This window comes from Vipera ursinii (assembly GCF_947247035.1).
Source record: "Vipera ursinii genome assembly, chromosome: 3".
Taxonomy (NCBI): domain Eukaryota; kingdom Metazoa; phylum Chordata; class Lepidosauria; order Squamata; family Viperidae; genus Vipera; species Vipera ursinii.
In genome coordinates, this window is record NC_139516.1 from 16640958 (window position 1) to 16661911 (window position 20954).

Below are 20954 nucleotides of genomic sequence, written 5' to 3' on the forward strand. Positions count from 1 at the left end.
CTTGATCCTCTTCCTCCCAACCAAACTGTCTGAATTATGCTGACTCACGTTCCCCTGGATTCCCCTCCTGGGAATCAGGACTATCTGCCACATCCCTATATCCTTAGACAAAACAAAGGAACCTCTCAGAGCCACAGATCATTCCTTGTTCCCAATTTTTCCTTTCTGTGAAAGAAAAAGAAGGCTTTTTCTGACTGTAGAGTTAAAATGCTGTCTATCCGTCTTTGAATCGTTGGAAAATTATACCAACATAAATTCTACTGTTCCCATTGACAATTCCCTTCCTACCTCTATTGCCTGTAATTACTGACTGCCCTTCCAGGGCAAAACCTAATAGATTTTACACACCTTGAGGCTGCTCTTAGATACTGTTGGAATAAAGTGAAAAACTGAATTTTTAACATCTGTATAGCTAAAGAAGACCCGAATGCGCCTCATTTGTGAGCTGGGGAATGAGATTTATTTATATGGTTGTTTATTTAATTAGAAAACCTCTATGTTGCTGCAATCAAAATGACTCTTGGTAGTTTACAGTATACAGTATTTGAAACAAGAATGAAAACTTCCACAGTCAAGAGAAAACAATCTCAATCCCCATAATAATAACAACCACATACAACCTCACGTCAAAAATATTAAGAAAACGGGATACAAAGATAACAGAAGAGAAATACAGAGGGCAAAAAGAAAACAAGAGAGTATTTAGCAGAAACTTAAGAAAAGGGCCTACAAAATAGAGTAACTCAGTTTTCAATATTTTCTGGAGAGCTAGTAAGAAGCAGGCCAGCTTGATCTCTGTCAGGAGACTGTTCCAAACCACTGATATTGCCACAGAAAAGAATATCACCTCCAGTCTCTCACTGAAGAGACTGAAAAATGTGGGTCATTAATTAATTTGTCCCTAGATGTTCTAATGCAGGGGTGTCAAACTGCCGGCCCGTGAGCCGGATGTGTCACACAGAAGCCACACCCACCCCATCGCTGCCAATGGCAAAACTGTCCCGATTCATTGCACGACGTCACGTGATGTCACGAGTTTGACATGTCTGTTCTACTGGGTCAGGGTGACCCTACTTGGTGCAGGCAGTAGTGTAGGCATGAAGAGATGAGTCATGAGAAATAGCAGGGGGGAGAAATGTTGTTGGGCAATAGATACAATAGGTAGTAAATTGGATGTTTTTAAAACAAACAAACATTTCCTGCTTTTGATATTCCCCCCAAAAATTACATAAATACTTTAATTATGCAAGTTTGATATGTGTTAATTATTAAAACAGCCTTTTAATTGTGTGAGATTATTGTATATGTGCAATTGGAGTACCCATCGTAAAATGGCTATTTTTTAAAGATCTCTTAGTGAGTATTTGTTTAATATTTATTTATTTACTGCAATTTATTTACTGCAATCCCAAAAGATATCTGAGTGGTTTAAAAATGTGCTTACATCAAAGAGGTTAAAAACAATCAAGCTGCATAATTATAACTAAATTATAAATATGCACTAGGAGGTGGCTTAAAATTTGAAGCATGTTTCTGGAACATGTCTGTTAATAACATGAAAACCTGGTAAAATGATATTAGAAGTAGAATTAGGTAAGAATGTTTGTATGGGCTAAAGATTAATATATATATATATTCTCCTGGCAGCAGATTTGTTCTTTTTCAAAGCCAGCATAGTCATACCATACCAAACCATTTTCCTCAGGAGTTAGAAATCCAAACCATTTTGGAAATATGGTGACTTGTGCTCTTACATCTTTTTTCTTTTCCTATTAAAATGTAGAATCATTTCCCACATGGTTGTTCCATGAAGTGCTGCAAAGGAAAAGCAATATCTGTAAATATGACGTTCATCAATAGCAATAACACTTAGACTTATATACTGCTGTTTAGTGCTTTACAGCACTCACTAAGTGCTTTACAGAGTCAGCATATTGCCTCCAACAATCTGGATCCTCATTTTACCAACCTTGGAAGGATGGAGGGCTTAGTCAACTTTGAGCCAGTCAGGATCGAACTCCTGGTTGTGGGCAGAGTTAGCCTGCAATACTGCACTCTAACCACTGCACCACCACCCCAGACAATGGCCCAACACTTGAATTAGATTCGTGCAGATTAAGATGAAATATTATCCTCAAAGTTAAGAATCAGATTATTTCCAATTCAATCTATAAAGATTCCTGATCCTTCAGCTCCCCTTTTTAGCAAGTAGATAAATTTGTACAAACGCTGGTAGAAACGTTTCTTCAGAGGAATGAACATTTATGGAAGGAAGCAAAAAGGTCTGAGTAGAAAAGTATGCTTCTCCTCACTACAGTATGTTGTGTGGGAGTGAGTTGGTTGGGTATGTGAGGAAAAACATTTTTAAAAAGCTGAATGCAATAAGAATGGGATGTTTTAAAAGGATCTGTAATCAAACAAAGAGAGAGCCAAGAATGAATATGCTTTCAATACAAAAGTGAGTGCTCAAGATGAAGTTTGTTAAGCTGGTCATACAAACACACAACAATAAATGAAGAGTGAATGGATTGTGAGGAAGGAAAACTGGAAAGTCATGGTTGGATAGAACCGAAGACCTGAAAAGGGGATAGGTATAAAGCTTGAAGAACAAAAGCCTTTGTATGAAGTAGTATATGCACATGGTAGAAATAAGGTTATGTAACAGTGTTTTTTTTCCAAACTGCAACTTTAAGATATGTAGATTGCAACACCCAAAATACTCCAGCCAGAATTTAAAATCTAAGAAAGAGGAGATCAGAATTTGGTTCAATGTATGTGTATGAACATACTGTTTATGGAATGGAATCTTCCCAAAGAGGCTAAAATTTGAAATATCTACAGGCTGAAACCAGATTGGTCTATGACAGGGGTGTCAAACTGCCACCCCGCAGGCTGGACTCTTCATCCCAAAACCGTGCCCAATCCATTGCCGGCAATGGGGGAAAGGCTCCAAAACATTGTGCAACATCACGTAATGTTGCGAGTTTGACATGTCTGGGAGTCCTAGGGGGTTGAAATTTTTGAAAGGATTTATAGCAATGCAGCTTTTAAACAAAGACATTCCTCATAGCTCAGGCATACTATCATCTAAACCCAGTTTTTCACTTTTATGACAGAAAAAAACAAGAGAAAAGGGAATGAAAAACATAGAGTCTACTATCTTTAGTAACTACTAAATATGCCAACTCATACTACTCATGTTTTCCTTTCCTTTGACATTTCTGTCTTTTGTGCATTCAATCATTCTGGTCCCCAGTAAAAGAAATCTCAATGTAATTTAGAGGTACAGTAGTTTAAACATACTTGCACTTAAAAATTCCCAGACAACCCTGTGACCCATTAGGTCATCCTTTGAGACAAAAGTAGTACAGTCTGATGTGACCAGAATGAACATTAAATTTTAGACTGATCATATTTTTCTAACCAATGCAAAATGGCTCCGTGATCATCTAAGAAGAATATATATCATAAATAGAAAAATAATTATAGTGGCGTATGAGCTTCAATAATAAGTTGATTCCTTAAATGAAAGTGGAATCACTCCTTAAAGAAAGGAATTATTTTAAATCCAGCTGAACTCCTGCTTCCTATATAAAACAAGCCATAATGGATAAAGGGCTAGCAACTAAATGGTTGGGAAAATTCAACCAAGCATCATGAAGCCTTAAAGTTAGAAGTCATCTGAAAATCAGACTAGACAAGGTCCTGCAGATTCTTTCAGATTGAACAAAAAAAAAGCTGTAAAGTAAGTTGTTATGAATTTGATCAATGTTGCCTTCAGAATGTTTAGCCACATGCTTCAATGAGCTATTAAATGTTCTATATGATTTCTAGCCAAGAGAGATCTCAGAAGGCCACTCAGCAAAGCTCCAGCAGTGGCAATAGTAGAAGAGAAAAAAAATATTTTTGCCTCCATCACCTTCACAAACTAAGCTTATTAATAAACTCTCAGTAGACTTCAATCAAATTTGAGAGGAAACATCGGTCATCTGCATTCCAGTAATCTCCCAGTTTGTTTCATAGCCTTTAGCTGAATTGTCCATGAAAGATTTGCCAGTAACATCCATGAGAAAAAGCTTAGAAGCTCATTCAAGGCTGGACCACAACCAGTTTGATTTGCAAGCCATTTACAACCCACTGTAAAACTGACCTTCCTTTCCTCCACTTTATCCTCTTTAATTGAATTTGCAAACCTTTTTCAAGAGCTTGTTACTGCTGGCTGAGTGAGTGTGAAATGACAGCTGGAAGGTGATGGGGTATAACCAGTGGTTAGACTCTCCAATAAAATACAAAGCTTAAGTGAAACATACTGGACTGCCTTTTTCACTTGACACACAGGCAGAAGATAGAAGAAAAATTCTGGTACTCCAAATGCAAAGCAATAATTTTGGGGTCCTTGCTTTACATCAATGATGTTTTGCATCTGCTGCCATATTATCATTTTCCAAATGCAATTTTATTATGCAAACTAATAAAGCAATATAATTTCAACTGATGGAAATATATCCTATAGCAAACATGAATTACAGCCTTATGTAGTAGACTTCAGTGTGAAACCCTGGGGAATTCTATCTATGTTTGCAGGGAAGGTTGTAATAGTAGCTCTTAGTAAGACAGGCTTTGCATGAAAAAAGATTCCATGTTCTATCCCAAGAAAAAAATCTCAGCAGGCTATAATACTGTAACAGGGTTTGCAAAGATCTCCTTGAGTTTCCAGAAATCTATTGTCTGTAGGAGTAGAAACTAAAAATACTCAAGAAATCAATTGTCTGACTCAATGTAAGGAAACTACAAACTCGTACATCAGCTATCTCTCACATTAAATCTGTGTTTTCCATAGCTGCCAGTTTCATGACCATGAAGGAGTTGGATGCTTTGGCCAAGCATTCATGTTTTGATATTTCTAAAACGAACTCCATTTCTGTCTCTACAGGAATACTCACTTCAGTTCATTATCTTGAAGATTAACTCAGTCACTGAAGTCTTAATTCAAGAACACTTATTGTTACTTCAATAGCACCTAACTATCTATCTTTGGAAAAAGTCTAGAATATCTACAACTAGAATCTCTAATACAGCAATGAAATTGCCACTGGTAACACATAAACTTCATTTTGAGAAAAGTGAATTATTTTCAGGCTGAATACATTCAGCACACAATTAAATTATTAGTATTATATTTCCAATACACCTGTAACATTTATCCATAAAATGTTAAACAAATTTTAATAGAAGGTCAAGTTTTTCTTAAGGCAATTGGTTATTCTCAGTGATTAATATCCCTCAAAGTAACCTTCTGTGTCCATTTTGAAGAGTAGTTATCATGCTAATTTGATTTGTAATGGTCCACAGGCCTGATAACTTTATTATGATCAAAAAATAAATCATGTCATGGCTACCAACATTGAGACCTATTCACTGAATAGGTCAAATCTTCTGAAATACAAAATCATGACAGTAAAGCACTTTGCTTTATTTTGGATAAAGAGTTGCATAGATTTACAACTTGTTGTCATGCCCTTGGAGTCTGACACAATTGCAGTGCAGGTTGCTCAAGACATTGACTTGGACCCCCAGCAATTCCTCCTGTGCTGTTGTGCTAAACTCCAGCATCTGACTTGTGGTACTTGGTATCTAGTTATTTACAGTCATGGATTATGACAAACCATGACCACGTCTTGCCCTTGATTTGTCATTATAAATCTTTAGTTTGACTTTGGACTGCTTGACTTCGAAATTTGCCTTGCCCAGCTATTTTTTTTACAATTAATTGCTTTTTTCTGCTGCCTTGCCATTAGGATTTGCAGAATAAAAAGGAATAGGATGTGACTAATTTAGTAAAAAGAAGGACTACAGGTGACATGATAGCAGTGTTCCAATATTTGAGGTGCTGCCGCAAGATCAACCTATTTTCCAAAGAACTAGAAGGCAAGACAAGAAATAATGGATGGAAACTAAGAAGAGAAGCAACTTAGAAATAAGAAATTTCATGAGAACAATTAACCAGCAGAATGGCTTGCCTTCAGAAGTTGTGGGTGCTCCAACACTGGAGGCTTTTAAGAAGTGACTGAACAGTCATTTATCTGAAATGGTATAGGGTCTCCTGCTTGAGCAGGGGCCTGGACTAGAAGACCCCCAAAGTTCCTTCCAACTCTTATTGTGTTATTAACCTCTTCCCCTTAGAAACTCTATCTGACTTCTGAAGGCATGTGTCATGGTTTCGATAGATGAGTCCGGTAAAAAGAACAGTTTACTTAAAGAACATATTTATTTGGCAAGATAGTATCGGCATGATCAAAGGTGAACCCAAGACTGAATTTTTCCCTGAAGGTTACAATGTTACAAAGTTGAACTTCCCACCCCAGTAATGTTTCATAAATCACAATCCCCAATTAACTACTTGCGCGGGCTTTCTAACGGAATCTTTAGCCCACCAAAATGCAACCAGTAATGACCTTGGTTCCCAGAGAACAATTTATTGTTTTGACTAAGCTAAAAAACACCCGTCCCCCTCCCAATTCTCTGGCAACCGAAAACGAAGGGAAAATATCTTCAGCCAAATTCGTTTGTAGAGTTGACAGCATGCTAAAATAGGCAGGACATGAAAATACTCCTCTCTTAACAATGATAATTGGGACCAGAATTTCTGTCACTAAGCAGTGTGACCTTAAACTGTAATACTGGTATTGCATGAATGCATTCTTAAACAGTTACAATCCCTGCAGTCTCCATTCCTGTCATTAAGCAAAGGTCGCAAGTTATTAAGCTAGGATATCTTGCAGCTTCCTGCTGGCTTCCCATAAACAAAGTCAATGGGGAAACCAGCAGGAATTTGCAAGTTCCAGCAATTTGCAAGCAGGCCAGAGGGTAGGCAGATAGCTGCAGCTGAGTGAAGGAGAATTTCCTACTGCTACAAACAGCGGGTATTGCAGGCACGCAAGCTCTATGTAGTATAAGATTCCAGGTTCCTCAGTAAAAAAAAAAAAAAGCACAGGAGCATGGGCAGCCTATAGGAGTAACTTGTGACCTTCCCTGCCAATTTCCCCATTGACTTTGCTTATGAGAAGCTGGCAGGCAAAATCACAAATGGTGATCACATAACCATGGGATGCTGCATAGCAAGTGTGAGCCATTATACTGTTTGTTATACAAAGGAATCATGAGAGAGTCACACTTATATGTCATTTCCTATGAAAACTGGGCGTTTTGCACTCTGCTAATGTTGACAGACTGAAACTCATCGTGTATATAAGAAACACTGCCAGGTTTTGTGCCACTGGCACAGTTGTTAGAGGTCAGAGGGTACTGTCAACAGATGATTTTATTAAATTACATGTTTGTATAACTATTTTATTTTATTTTATTATTATTTTATTTTATTATTTTTTGACTGTCCTGGAAGTACTCATCCATTTTTTTTGTCGTCATCTGGTCTAGAACTGAAATTAAATAGTGAATATAAAAAATCCTTATCTTACTCCCACTAGATTTTTTTAATGATTATTTTAATAAAAACAAACAGGAAGAAGGCATATTGCAAAGTTAAACAGCAACCTCTCACTTTATGTTTGTTTGCAGAAAGGTGGGCAGGTAAACTAGCGTCCATTAAACCTGTGCAGAGTTACTTACCCTTTGCCTTCAAGCATCCTCTTATCAGACTACCTGGACCTGTTGGGAGGTCCAGACATGATCTCTGCCATGGAAAGTCAAGTCTTGGTAGAAAGCCCTTTTGCACTTGTACAGGAACATCTTTCCCTGCCTGGATCAAAGTAGGGCAGACATTCTAATCCAGCACTTCAAAGACCAGCACTCCTTTGGTTTCAAGTGGCCATTCAGTAACAGTGTTGCCAAAACTGCTGCGCTCCTTTGAAGCTCTGTCTACATGATGCCTATATCTGCTCTGAATATATATATGCAGCAATCAGCAATATGAGTATCTTCACAGCCCTTGAGAAATGCCTTCTCCCCCCACCCAACACGTAAAAGTCTTCAGAGCTTCAGCACTGACATGATCTACCACGGTGCTTAATAGAGAGTGCTAGAGACAATGGGCTCCACCTTGTGAAAACATCAAGGCATGGCAAGTGGTTTCAGTGCATACACTGTGCCAACCCATGGACCACTGAAGCGCAGAGAAGTAGCTGAAGAAAAGCAGCAGGACACTTCAGATGTTCCATATAAAAATACCTTGCGGTGCTTTCCCACGGGGTGATGCAATGAATCATCTTCAAGTTAAATCGCCCCATGAAAGCTTTGCAGGAGCCTCCTTCACATGACATTTTTAACATTCTCTTTGGAGGTTTCAAAGTCAAAAGCCTATGCATCCTGGAGCAGAGTGAAGGAGGGGAGGTACACAAAAGCCTCTTTTAAAGCTGGCTGAACCTGCAACGGGATTGAAAAAATGTGTAAACAATGTTCTTTCAGGTAGCTACTGAAGCAATATTTAAGGCAATAGTAATTAAGGAACAATAGGTGTGAATAGGCACTATTTTTTTAAAAAAAAATATGCATCAGCTGAGAGCACAGAGTGTAACATTCTCCTCAATTGCAAGTATAAGCAAACAGCACAAGCATTCGGGAGTAAATGTAGGTTAGTTGTTAAATATTGTTGACAAAGCAACGCTTCCCAGAAATGTGACATCAAATTCCCAAGGTAATTTTGGCTTGGCATCATATTTCTGGAAAAAGAGAAAGGGAGAGAGAATGCATGTATACCAATTGAAACCAGTGACCAAAATCCTTAATAGCAAACTGTGAGCCTTTCCTAAAGCATATGGTGCTATCAGCCATTCTTCTTGCAAGATGTTTGTTCCCTGTTCTCAGTCTATTACCCTGCACACTCTGTTGCCTCTGTTTTAAAGGTGGGGTCAACCTTTTCTCCAAAGCACCTGAAGGCAGGACAAGAAGCATTGGGTGGAAACTAATCAAGGAAAGAAGCAACCTAGAATTCAGGAGAAGTTTCCTGGCAGTTAATGCAATCAATCAGTGGAATGATTTGCCTCTGGAAGTTGTGGGTGCTCCATCATTGGGGGCTTTTAAGAAGACACTGAACAGTGACTTGTCTGGAATGGTATAGGGTATCCTGTTGAGCAGGGGGTTGGACTAGAAGACCTCCAAGGTGCCTTCCAACTCTGTTACTCACTTGCTTTGCTATTCTTAGACAGTGTCAAAATAAGTGGAAAAAATAGTACTTAAATTCTGGGATTTTTAATGATAACTTAAGGCTCTTATGCTTGAGGACTGAAGATGAGATGAAGGCAATGTCATGGGGGCACAGCAGAAAAAAAAAAGAAGTTTCCAGGGCATGTTTGTGTTGTGGTTTGGTTTGCTTAGTAAGCTTAAGTCTGCCAAAGAGAATGTTGAACCACGTGCAACCTTTTTCTTTCTTCTCTCAATGAACACATCTAGTTTACAGCACAGAAATACTTTCCATCAGTCCAGGAGCTGGTTTGGGAGGGAGCTACCTACATTTGCAATTGCTATTCTGCTAGGCAATGGAAAAAAAAAATAGAGGCTGTGCCTGCAAGAGAAGCAGACTTGGGCAGAAATCACATTTTTTGGTGCAAGTGACCTGTAGCTCTTCTGCGATCAGCTCTCTGACCCTGCATTTAATAGGGTGCAGATCCACTGTGGGACATGGCAGCTCAAAATGTTTCTTTTTTCCTGTCAAAAAGAAAGTGTGGTGGGGAGAGATTCTTTAGCTACTATTAGACTGTTGTACTGCATGGGGAGAAGTAGGGCCTTTTTTTTGATGCAGCAAGATCTAGCTGCCATGAGGTCACTTATGCCTTTGTGGCTTGTAGACTGGGCTAGTACAATGCACTTTACATGGGCTGCCCTTGAAGAGCGTTTGAAATGAAATGCAGAATGCAGTAATGTGGGGAGTTAATTGTGTCAGCTTTTTGGTGCACGTGACACCATTGCTTCATGAGTTGCATTGGCTCCCTTTGTGCTTCTGGGTGCAGAAGTGATGGTACTTGGGGGGGAAACTTGTGAGAAAAAATGAAGATAACCTGCTAAGTCAGAGGCTCAGAAGGGACTCTTTTTCTCAGGCTGTGAGAGAAAAAGTGGAAGATTTTTTTCTTGCAGACTTGCATGATAATGTAGCTTTCTAATAAAGTAGAATTAGTTTACCTGGTCTTATTCAAGGTGCAGATAATCATCTTTAAAGACTGTCATGACAGTCTCATGCTACTTATGGGACCTTCTCTTACCAATTATTTCTACCCATGCCACCCATTTTATCAGCTAAGGAGTGTCTGTTGGTGGGACCCAGAAGGAGGGCTGTTTTTACCAAGGTGTCAGTCCTGTGGAACATCATTTCATCTAAGAGGAGATTAGCCCCAACCTTGCTGGCATTGCCCAGACCTGGTGCCCCAGATGATGCATGATAGAGCCCCTCTCTAGATTTTATATGTGGTTATTTTATTTTATGATGCTTGGCATCCACATGTTTTTATTTCTACATTAGTAATGTATCTGCTTTATCTTTTTATTGTAAACCACCCAGACTCATGTATGTAAGACAGGCATCTATTTAAGTCAAATCAATATCTAAAGAAGAAGTGATGTTGAATGGCTTCTTTGACATCATGTCTTCAGTCCCGTTGAGTGAGCACTTAGTAGGGTAAACAAAAGACTTGTTTCCTGGTTCTCTTCTCTCCTGCCATTTTGGCCACATCCCCAGCAAACGACTATGTCTAGTCATTTTCCAAGAAGATCAATGGATTGGGCTGTAGCTGTTCTACTGGGGCTACATGGGCAGATTTACCATGAATGGTGGCAGCTAAGAGCCACTTCCCCCTATTTCTTCTTCCCCAACAGTACCTATGGGATGGGAAAACTAGTAGCAGAAAATTGCTTCCAATAACACTACAGAAACACGGACACACATTTCTTGTCATCCCACTAGCAGCTCAGGAATCTCCTTTCAGAATATCTTGACTTTTGTTCCACTAAAATATGATCAGCTTGGAAAGGTCTGATTGAAAAATTTGTTTGAAGTTATTTTTTTTTCCCCTGAGCTCAAAGCCAAATGTATTTCTTCTTTCATATACATTCTACCTTTTGGGGGAAATTATGGATTCAGGCACAATTTTATATGATGTAGAACATAGAATAATAGAGTTGGAGGGGACCTTGGTGGTATTCTATTCCAACCCCCTGCTTGAGCTGGAGATCCTATACCATTTCAGATAAATACTTGTCCAGGCTCTTTTTGAAAGCTTCCAGTCATAGATCACCCACAACTTCTGAAGGCAAGTTATTGCCTTGATTGCTCTCAATTTCTCCTTAGTTCTAGGTTGCTTCTCTCCTGGGTTAGTTTCCATCCATTGTTTCTCATCTTGCCTTTGGTGCTTTGGAAAATGACCAGAGGAGCTTTTGCCCAGGTTCACCTGGTGCACCAGTTGCGGCCCTATCTGGACCGAAATGCCCTACGCACAGTCACTCATGTGCTCGTGACCTCCCGGTTAGACTACTGCAACTGTCTCTACATGGGGCTGCCCTTGAGGACCACTCAGAGGTTTCAGCTGGTACAGAATGCAGCCGTGCGAGTTGTGATGGGAGTCTCCCGATACTCCCATGTAACACCTCTTCTCCGTGAGCTGCATTGGCTTCCAGTTGCCCTCCAGGTGAGATTCAAGGTGCTGGTGATGACCTATAAAGCCCTACATGGCATGGGTCCAGATTATCTTAGGGAGCACCTGCTGCCAGCATCAGCTTCCCATCGTCCTGTGCACTCCCATAGAGAGGGCCTCCTTAGGGTGCCGCCGGTTAGGGAGTGCCGGCGCGTGATCCCCAGAGGGAGGGCATTTTCTGTGGGCGTGCCTGCCCTTTGGAATGATTTACCTGTGGAACTCCGGACCATCCCCGATCTGCGTTCATTTCGCCGGGACCTGAAAACCTGGCTTTTCGATCTATCAGGCCTGGACTGAAGGGGTTTTAGCTTTTTAATATTGTTTTAATTGTTGGGCTTTAATTAATTTAATTAATTTTAATTTTATATTATCTTTTTATATTGTCTTTTATATGCTGCCCTGTAAACCGCCCTGAGTCCTTCGGGAATAGGGCGGTATAGAAAACTAATAAAAAAAATTGACCCCCTCTTCTTTATAGGAGCCCCTCAAATGTTGGAACACTGTTTATCAGTGGTTGATGTCTGCCAAATTCTTTGTTGACTTCTAAATAGTTAACAATCCTACTTTTCCCTTTCCTGTTCAACCAATGATTGCAAGGTTTTTCTACATAATGCTTCCACAGTACTTAATATTTGAGGAATTAGAAAATAAAGTAAATAGGGAGTTATGTTGAACTGCTCTCTGTTGTATGCTCAGGCTGCAAGGTCATTTCTTCACAGTCATAGAGAAAGAAAAAATATTGGAAGCAAGGAAAATGCACACAAGAACAAAATATTGGAAGCAAGGAAAATGCACACAGCAAATAATGGGTTTATTTAATGACTGTGTCATTCACTTAATGACCACTATGTCCACTTAACAGCCACCACAAAAATGGTCTTAAAATTGGACAGTTGTGTGATGACTTATAATTATAGTATTGGGCAGGTGATGCTTTATAACTACCATGTCTACTGAGTGTAACTGCAGGTTCAATTACAGTCAGAAGTAGAGGACTACCTGTATTCCATAACAGTGAGATTATGGAATGAACCTGAACCTACAAAAGTTTTTCCCATAGTTTTTGGAGTATAACGAACTAAAACAGTAAAATGAGGGTTATTTGTTCTCAAACATTCTGCTCAGTGGTGGGATTCAAATATGTGAACAAATGGTTCTCTGTGTGGATGCCACTTCCAGAAGTCCATTCTGGACTTGGGCAACAAAAAAATTAGCTAGTGATTCTGCTGAACTGGTATGAACTAGCTCAGGGGTGTCAAACTCAATTTCATTAAGGGCCGCATCAGCATTTTGGTTGCCCTCAAGGGGCTGGGTGGGTATGGCCAGGGTGGGCGTGGCCTACTGGGTGGGCGTGGCTAGAGTGCATATGGCCTACTGGGTGGGCATGGCCAGCTCTACATCGTTCGCATCAAGGATGCCTATGGGGGCCTGGGCAGGAGTGGGACAGATCTGAGGGTCTCTGGCAGGAGGAGGGTCTCTGGGCCAGGGCCAAGGCAGTGGGGGCCGTTCCCTCACTGTTTCCAGGATGGCTTCGCGGGCCGCATGAAACCACTTCGCGGGCCGGATCTGGCCCCCGGGCCTTGTGTTTGACATGTCTGAACTAGCTGAATCCCACCACTGATTCTGCCTATAAAAAACAATTTTGCTTAAAACTATATACATATGATAGAGATATATGAATAATTTTTAGGCTTTGGGATATAGATTGAATTGATCCTAAATCACCACCATTTGCTGAACATTCTTCAGAAGAGTACATCATCATCATTATCTTAATGATTAATTAATTAATAATCAATGGGGACCACTGATTATAAACCATATTGCTCTCCAACACTGAAACAGTTTCTTAATCCTGATTAAAATATAACATGACTTAACATTTGGAAATTTTCATTTTGTTAGCCAGTACCATCACATTAGAAATTGCTTCTGACAGCCATTCCTGTTTAATTAATTTCAGTATCATGATTAAAGTCATTCATTTTCCTCAAACATTTTCTTTTAATGCTCTTTGAAAAACTTTTCATTTTCAGCTAGTTCCAAAGTTTTCACCTATGGAAACAAAATTATTAATTGTTCATAGTCTCTTCTATTTTTATGAGCGCTAGTTCAGCTTGATTTTTTTTGGGAAAGTGTTTAAAGTGTTAAATGTTGTAGGGTTCACACCAAAGTTATTTCCTAGTGTTAGAAATTATTTTTGAACTGAGAATAGAACCATATTCTATTTATTGTAAATTAAAAATAACTATCTAACACCATGTGGAACTCATGGAACAACAGAAATAGGATTAATGCTTTAAGGGAAAATTTGTAATTGTGAAACTTTATTCAACTTTGTAGTTTTTTTAAAATTATTCATTGATAGGTATAAGCCGAGAAGGCTTTGTAAAAATTGCTCAACCATTGTCCAAATCCAACATGGCATCACAGTGATATTGACATGGTTGAATAACAGATCTGAAGAGGTAAAAACAGCAGACATTTTGTTCATGTCATCTAAGGATGGCAACTATTGTCAGTTCAGTACAAAAACTGGATAGATGTGGATATGGATTTTTGTATGCAAGAAAACAGTAATGAGGAGAGAAGTTCTAATCTGAATGGACCTATTTGAATAATATTAGTTTGGAAGATTCCTTCTTTCAATCAAAATCTACCTTCCGTATCTTAACTCCATTATTCTGTAACCTGAACTTTAGGAGGCTTGATAGCATTTAGATCTTTTTCCTGTGTTATGCTTATAAGACTCAGCCAAGTAAGATTAAGACTTTTGTACTTTGAGATGAAAGCAACAATTTAACCCTAACAAAAAGGTAATTACTTCTTTGAAATTTATATATTTAAATATGAATCATTTGCAATCATCTTGTGTCAGTATACTGCATATATCTCCTAATTAGTAAGATGGAGACAAAGAGCAGGTCTCTAGATTTTAGATCCAAATTTGCAGAGAGTAGTATGTGGCTTGTTTATATTTCTGCCCATTGTTGGATTGTATTTTAGCAGGATTTTTTTGTTTCTATTACTTCTGTTTCTATTACTATTGTTTCTATTAATAATACTTCTAATCAAGGAAAGAACCATCCTAGAACTAAGGAGAAATTAGAACAATTAATCAGTGGAATAGCTTGCCTTGTGGGTGCTCCAACACTGGAGGTTTTTAAGAAGAGATTGGGCAACCATTTGTCTAAAATGGTAGAGGGTTTCCTGCCTGAGCAGGGGGTTGGACTAAATGACCTTCAAGGTCCCTTCCACCTCCAACTCTGTTATTCTTTTATTGTGTTAAAATATATCCTTCTATTATTATCCAGTTATTTCTATTCCTGACATTATTGTACATTTCCTGGGATTGCTTTAGTGATTGAGAAACAAATAAATGAAATCAGTCAAGAGAAGAAAAAAAAACTTTCACTGTGTTTCTGGTATGCTGGCATAGTGCTATCTTTATTAGCAGGGAATGGTGCATGTTGCATAAAAGGTAAAGGTAAAGGTTCCCCTGCACATGCGTGCTAGTCGTGTCTGACTCTAGGCTCATCTCCGTTTCCAAACTGAAGACTCAGCGCTTGTCCGAGGACGTCTCCATGGTCATGTGGCTGGCATGACTAGAAGCCAAAGGTGCATGGAATGCTGTTACCTTCCCACCGTAGTGGTCCCTATTTTTCTAATGCATTTTTATGTGCTTTCAAACTGCTAGGTTGGCAGGAGCTGGGACGAGTAACAAGCGCTCACTCTGTTATGCAACACTTGGGATTTGACCTGCGAAACTGCCGACCTTCTGATCGACAAGCTCAGCGTCCTAACCCACTGAGCCACCACGTCCCTGACCGGATTGTTGCATGGATACGACTAAAGTTTATATTTTATCTACTCTTCGTCTATTTTTCTAAGAAGCATTTTTTGAGACAAAACTGTAATGGCTGGAGAGGTCAATATGTATGGGAACATCTGTTGATGGCCATGGCCTATAGATTGAAAATTTAATTTAAGAGTGTGTGTGTGTGTGTGTGTGTGTGTGTGTGTGTGTGTGTATTGCAAATCTGATCTTTGCAAGTCATTGAGAAATCTATGAATATGAGAAAGAAGTTCATTCTACACTTGTTGATTTACAGAAAGGAGAATTTGGACTTTCTCAGAAAAGAAAATAATGGAAGTAAAATTTCAAATAAATAAATAAATTGAAGTGTGGCTTAAGAGACCATGGGGTGTGTGTGGGGGGGGGAGAGGAGCTTTTGATTGAACTAAGAGTTAAAAGAGACATACTTAAGAAATGGAATATGAGTGTAATCCCCAAGGAAGCATATAAGGAGGTAGCTAATGTCTGCAGAAAAACAACCAGAAAGGCTAAATCGCAAAAGGAAGTCAGGCTTGCAATTAAAGATAAAAACAACAAAAATGTTACTACTAAGAGGAAATAAAAGAACAGACCTGCTTCTTAGGGGAAATGGCAGGATGGTACTAAAATATGAGAAAAGGAAAATACTTAAGTCCTCCTTTGCTTTGGATTCAGCGGTACCCATACAAAGATTTGGGATTTCATATACTGTACCAAGTTTGAAATCAATTCAACTTCGTTAAGCAAATAAGTAGAGATGCTTCCGGTGGGTCACATATGGTTAGGATGCTGAGCTGACTATTGGTATGCTTGTTTTTAAAACCCGGTTGCCCAGTTGTGATGGGGTGAGCTCCAGTTATTTGCTCCAATTCTGCCAACCCAGCAGTTCAAAAGCAGGTGACTGAGAATAGATAGATGGGTACAACTTTGATGGGCAACTTAATGTGGACATGAAAGGAGCCCCCAACTGAGCATCCTCTGGGCAATGGTGATGTCACTGGTGTTATGTACATAGGGGATGTTACACAAATATAAGCCACTGACACCACCAGGTGGCAGGGTGCCCTGCCAGGATTGGCAGGGTAGTCTTTGGTGGGAAATCCAGATATTGGGATTGGTTCCAAGTATACCTGGCTAGGTATATAAGTGGGGCAGTTGCCCCTTTGTTCGCCCAGTCTGTGCTACATCAATAAAGTGTTGGTATGCTGAACCCCGGTGTCCTGAGTCATCCATCTTGGCCATGCAGTCCAGAGCCCATGATATAACACTGGCGACAAGGGTGGGATGCTGTTTCAAATGGAGCTGAAGTCACAAGGAAGGTGGAAAGGCAAATCTTTCCCAAGGAACCTTCCTATTGCTGAAAACGCTCAGAAGCAGGAAAGGCAAATATTCTGAATTTTTTTTCCTAGCGAAGCAGCATTCTAGGACTGATGCAACATGGCTAAGTTCGGAGCGACCAGCGAATTCCATTTCAACATCAATGAACCAGAGCGTTGGGAAGCGCACCTGGGGCAGATCAAAGGGTTCCTGATGATCAACAAGATTACAGAAGACAAAATGAAAGCAGTAGCGCTTTTGTGTCTAAGTGGTCAGGACATGTATGATGTGGCCGTGGGACTGTGCTCACCAACGCCCGTCACAAACGTCTCTTATGCTGATCTCAAAGCGAAGTTAGTTGAGCATTTCATGCCGGCGAGAACCCCTATGTATTGGTGGTATCAATTCATTAGCACAGCCAGCAACCCGGTGAGCCAACTTCGGAGTTCGTCACAGTGCTGAAACAGGCTGCTCGCCTGTGTAAATTCCCAGATCTCGAAGACAGAATCAGAGACCGGGTGGTGTTCGGACTGAGAGACCAGCAGTGCCGACAAAAGATCCTCGCCAAGCCGCCGATGAATCTGCCAGAGGTCTTAGACAAGGTGATGGCTTACGAAGCAGCCAATGACTCAAGCAAACCCACTCACTGCCCAAGTGGCAGCTCAGGTGCGACCATTCATCATGAATGTGCTTCGAGCAGTGGAAGTGGTGACACGGGTGGAGAGGCAGAGGTAGATGCAGTACAGCAAAGACCCAGGAAGCATCCATTGTGGCGGGACAACGATGGAGGTCACCAGAGACACACACTGGCCAGCAAAAGCACAGTGTGCAGTTGCAGCTGCAAGGAACAGAGGGGAGCCATCTCATCCAACCAGAAATGTGCCAGCTGTGGGGGAAATCATCCACGAGTGACTTGTAGGTTCCGATCTGCAAAGTGTCGCTCCTGTGGCAAGATGGGGCACATCGCAGCCGTCTGCCGGAATCGAAGTCAGGATAGCCTGAATGAAGTTCAAGCTTTGGCAATGGCACTCGAAGGTATTGTTTCCCCTCGGCACAAACCCTGGCTCACACCCTCCAACCCTGGACAGAGCAGGTGAACCGTGTCTCCCACAGAGATCCATCAGCTGCTCAAACCTAAAATAACAATACAGGTCCATCTGCAAGGGGTACCTTGCACGATGGAGCTGGACTCCGGTTCTGCAGTCTCAATAATTTCCTACGAGACATTTAAAAGAATTTGCGATCAGAGCAGGCAGAGGGTCCTCTTAAAACCTACCAAATTACAGTTGTCAGATCTCCAGCACACTCCCATTAAAATCAGGGGAAAGGCCCACTATGTTTGTGGGGTTTAAGGAGTTCCAGGGTCCTTTGGACATCTTGGTGACCGATGGGCAGAGTGGGGCTGGATTGGTTTGATGCCCTGGGCATTTGGTTGGGGGGAGTGAATAGCATCCAGCCCAAACATCTTGAATCCATCTGCAATGAATTTGCAGACATATTTGATGACAGGCTGGGAAAGTACATGCCCCCCCATCAAATTTAAACTGAACCCGATGGTTCCTCCCATATGTATCAAGCCCCGGAGAGTTCCATTTGCTCTCAAGCATAAGATTGACAGCAAACTGGACAAGCTGGTAGAACAGGGGGTGTTAGAGCCTGTGGATGGGGGAGACTGGGAAACCCCTATTGTGACACCGCTAAAGGCCAATGGGGAAATTAGAATATGTGCCGATTACAAGGCTATGGTTAACTGAGCCTTAAATCTGCACGCTTACCCAGTCCCGACATTCTGGCAGGTACTCTCCGCTATCCAAGGTGGAGCTTTCTTTGCAAAACTTGATTTGGTGCAGGCGTATCAGTGGCTCATAGTTACTAAAGAAACTGCTGATGCTCAGACAATAGTGACACACAGAGGAACTTTCAGAGATAACCGGTTACAGTTTGGCATTTCAGTAGCTCCTGGCATTTTTCAAGAAGTCATGGAAAGGACTCTGAAAGGCATTCCTGGTGTATGTCCTTATTTTGATGATGTCCTTATTGCTGGGGAATCAGGAGATCTTGGCTGACAGGCTGCAAGCTGTTTTAAGCAGATTTTGTTCTGCTGGGCTTAAACTAAAAAAAGTAAGTGCAGTATTGGTGTGGCTTCCACTGAGTTCTTAGGGTTCAGGATTGATGCCAAGGGAATTCACCCCACTGACTCTAAGGTAAAAGCAATTAAGTTGGCTCCAACCCCAACAAATAAAGCTGAATTGCAAGCTTTTGGGGGATTACTTAACTTCTATCACACGTTTTTACCTCACAAAGCAGCAATTGCAGAACCTTTACACAGACTGCTTGATAAGAAAACCCCATGGAAATGGACTGAGGTCCATGAACAGAGTTTTATAAATCTCAAACAACTTTTATCCAGTGACTCAACAATCACCCATTTTATAGAAAACAAGCCCATTTGCATAGTGTGTGATGCATCCCCTTATGGGGTGGACACTGTATTAAGTCACATAGAAAACAATGGAGAGCAAAGGCCCATTGCCTACTAGTCCCAGACACTGACAAAGGCAGAAAGGAATTATGCACAAATTGACAAGGAAGCCCTGGCAATTGTGTCAGGAGTCAAAAAATTCCATGATTACCTGTATGGCAGGGAGTTCACCATTTTTACTGATCACAAACCATTGTTGGGTTTGTTCACAACTGATAAACAAACACCACAAATTCTATCTCCAAGAATGCTGAGGTGTTCCATTTTTCTATCCGCCTATGCTTGCAAACTGGTCCATAAACCGGGGAGGGACATGGGCCATGCAGATGCATTAAGCAGATTACCATTAATGAACACTGATCCTGACCCAGCACCAGTGGAGCAGATCCTACTCATCCAAGATCTTACTGACTGTCCCCTCCAGGTGAAAGATATTGCTGCTGGTACTGAGGTACTGAGCAGGGTCATCTCATTTGTAGCATCTGGGTGGCAGGAAAAAACCCAGGACTGGTATTCCAGGCATATTTCATGAGGAGGCATGAGTTGTCTTCTCATAAAAGATGCCTGTTGTGGGGTAGTAGGGTTATTATCCAAGAGAAATTGAGGGAAAGGGTCTTGCAGTCACTGCACGAGGGTCATCCAGGCATTGTCAGGATGAAGGCATTGGCTAGGAGCTACTTATGGTGGCCTGGTCTTGACAAAGCCATAGAGGAGCAGGTAGCGGGGTGCTACACTTGTCAGAGATCAAGGCCAGAACAGCTACAGGCTCCCATTCACAAATGGGAAGCAACACACACCCCATGGTCTAGGTTGCATATTGACTACGCAGGCCCTTTCCAGGGACAATTGTTCCTAGTAGTAGTTGACAGTCACTCTAAGTGGTTAGAAGTAGTACCAGTTCCTAGCATGACCACTGCAAAGACAGTTCAAGTGCTCCGGGGACTATTTGCCACTCATGGGTTGCCTGATGTGTTGGTCTCCAATAATGGCCCACAATTCACATCTGCTGATTTCCAGGCATTCACCAGGGCCAACTTGATTAGGCAGGTCACATCGGCGCCTTTCCACCCGTCATCTAAAGGTATGGCAGAACACATGGTGAAAACAACAAAGGACGCATTGAGGCGCATCATCAGTGGAGACTGCCATCAAAGATTGGCTCAGTTTCTGTTGGCACAACATATCACACCATGCACTGCAACAGGCAAGAGTCCTGCTGAGTTACATTGGGGTCGGCGCCTGATTACTAAGTTGGACAGACTTCACCCTGACAGAGTGGCAGCACAAGAGGATCAACCCCAAATGGTCACCTCCAGAGAACTTCACATAGGTAAAATGGTTTGGGCCCGGAACTATGGTCATGGGCATCCCTGGATTCAGGAGGTGGTAGTCGACAAAACGGGGCCTGTATCATACATTGTAGAAGTAGAGGAGGGTCGCGAGGTGAGAAGACACATTGACCAGTTGAGAAAGAGAGACCCTGAAAAACCACAAACTGTGATTCCAGAGCAGCACAATGACATAGGGCTGGACAGGGCTCAGAATCTGGACCCTGCTGGTGACCCAATTGATGGCACAATTGCAGACCCGGTTGACCAAAACACAGGACAAACAGTGAAACGGCCAGCAAGAATTCATAGGCCACTGGTGTACCTCAAGGACTATGTAAGGTCTTGAGGAC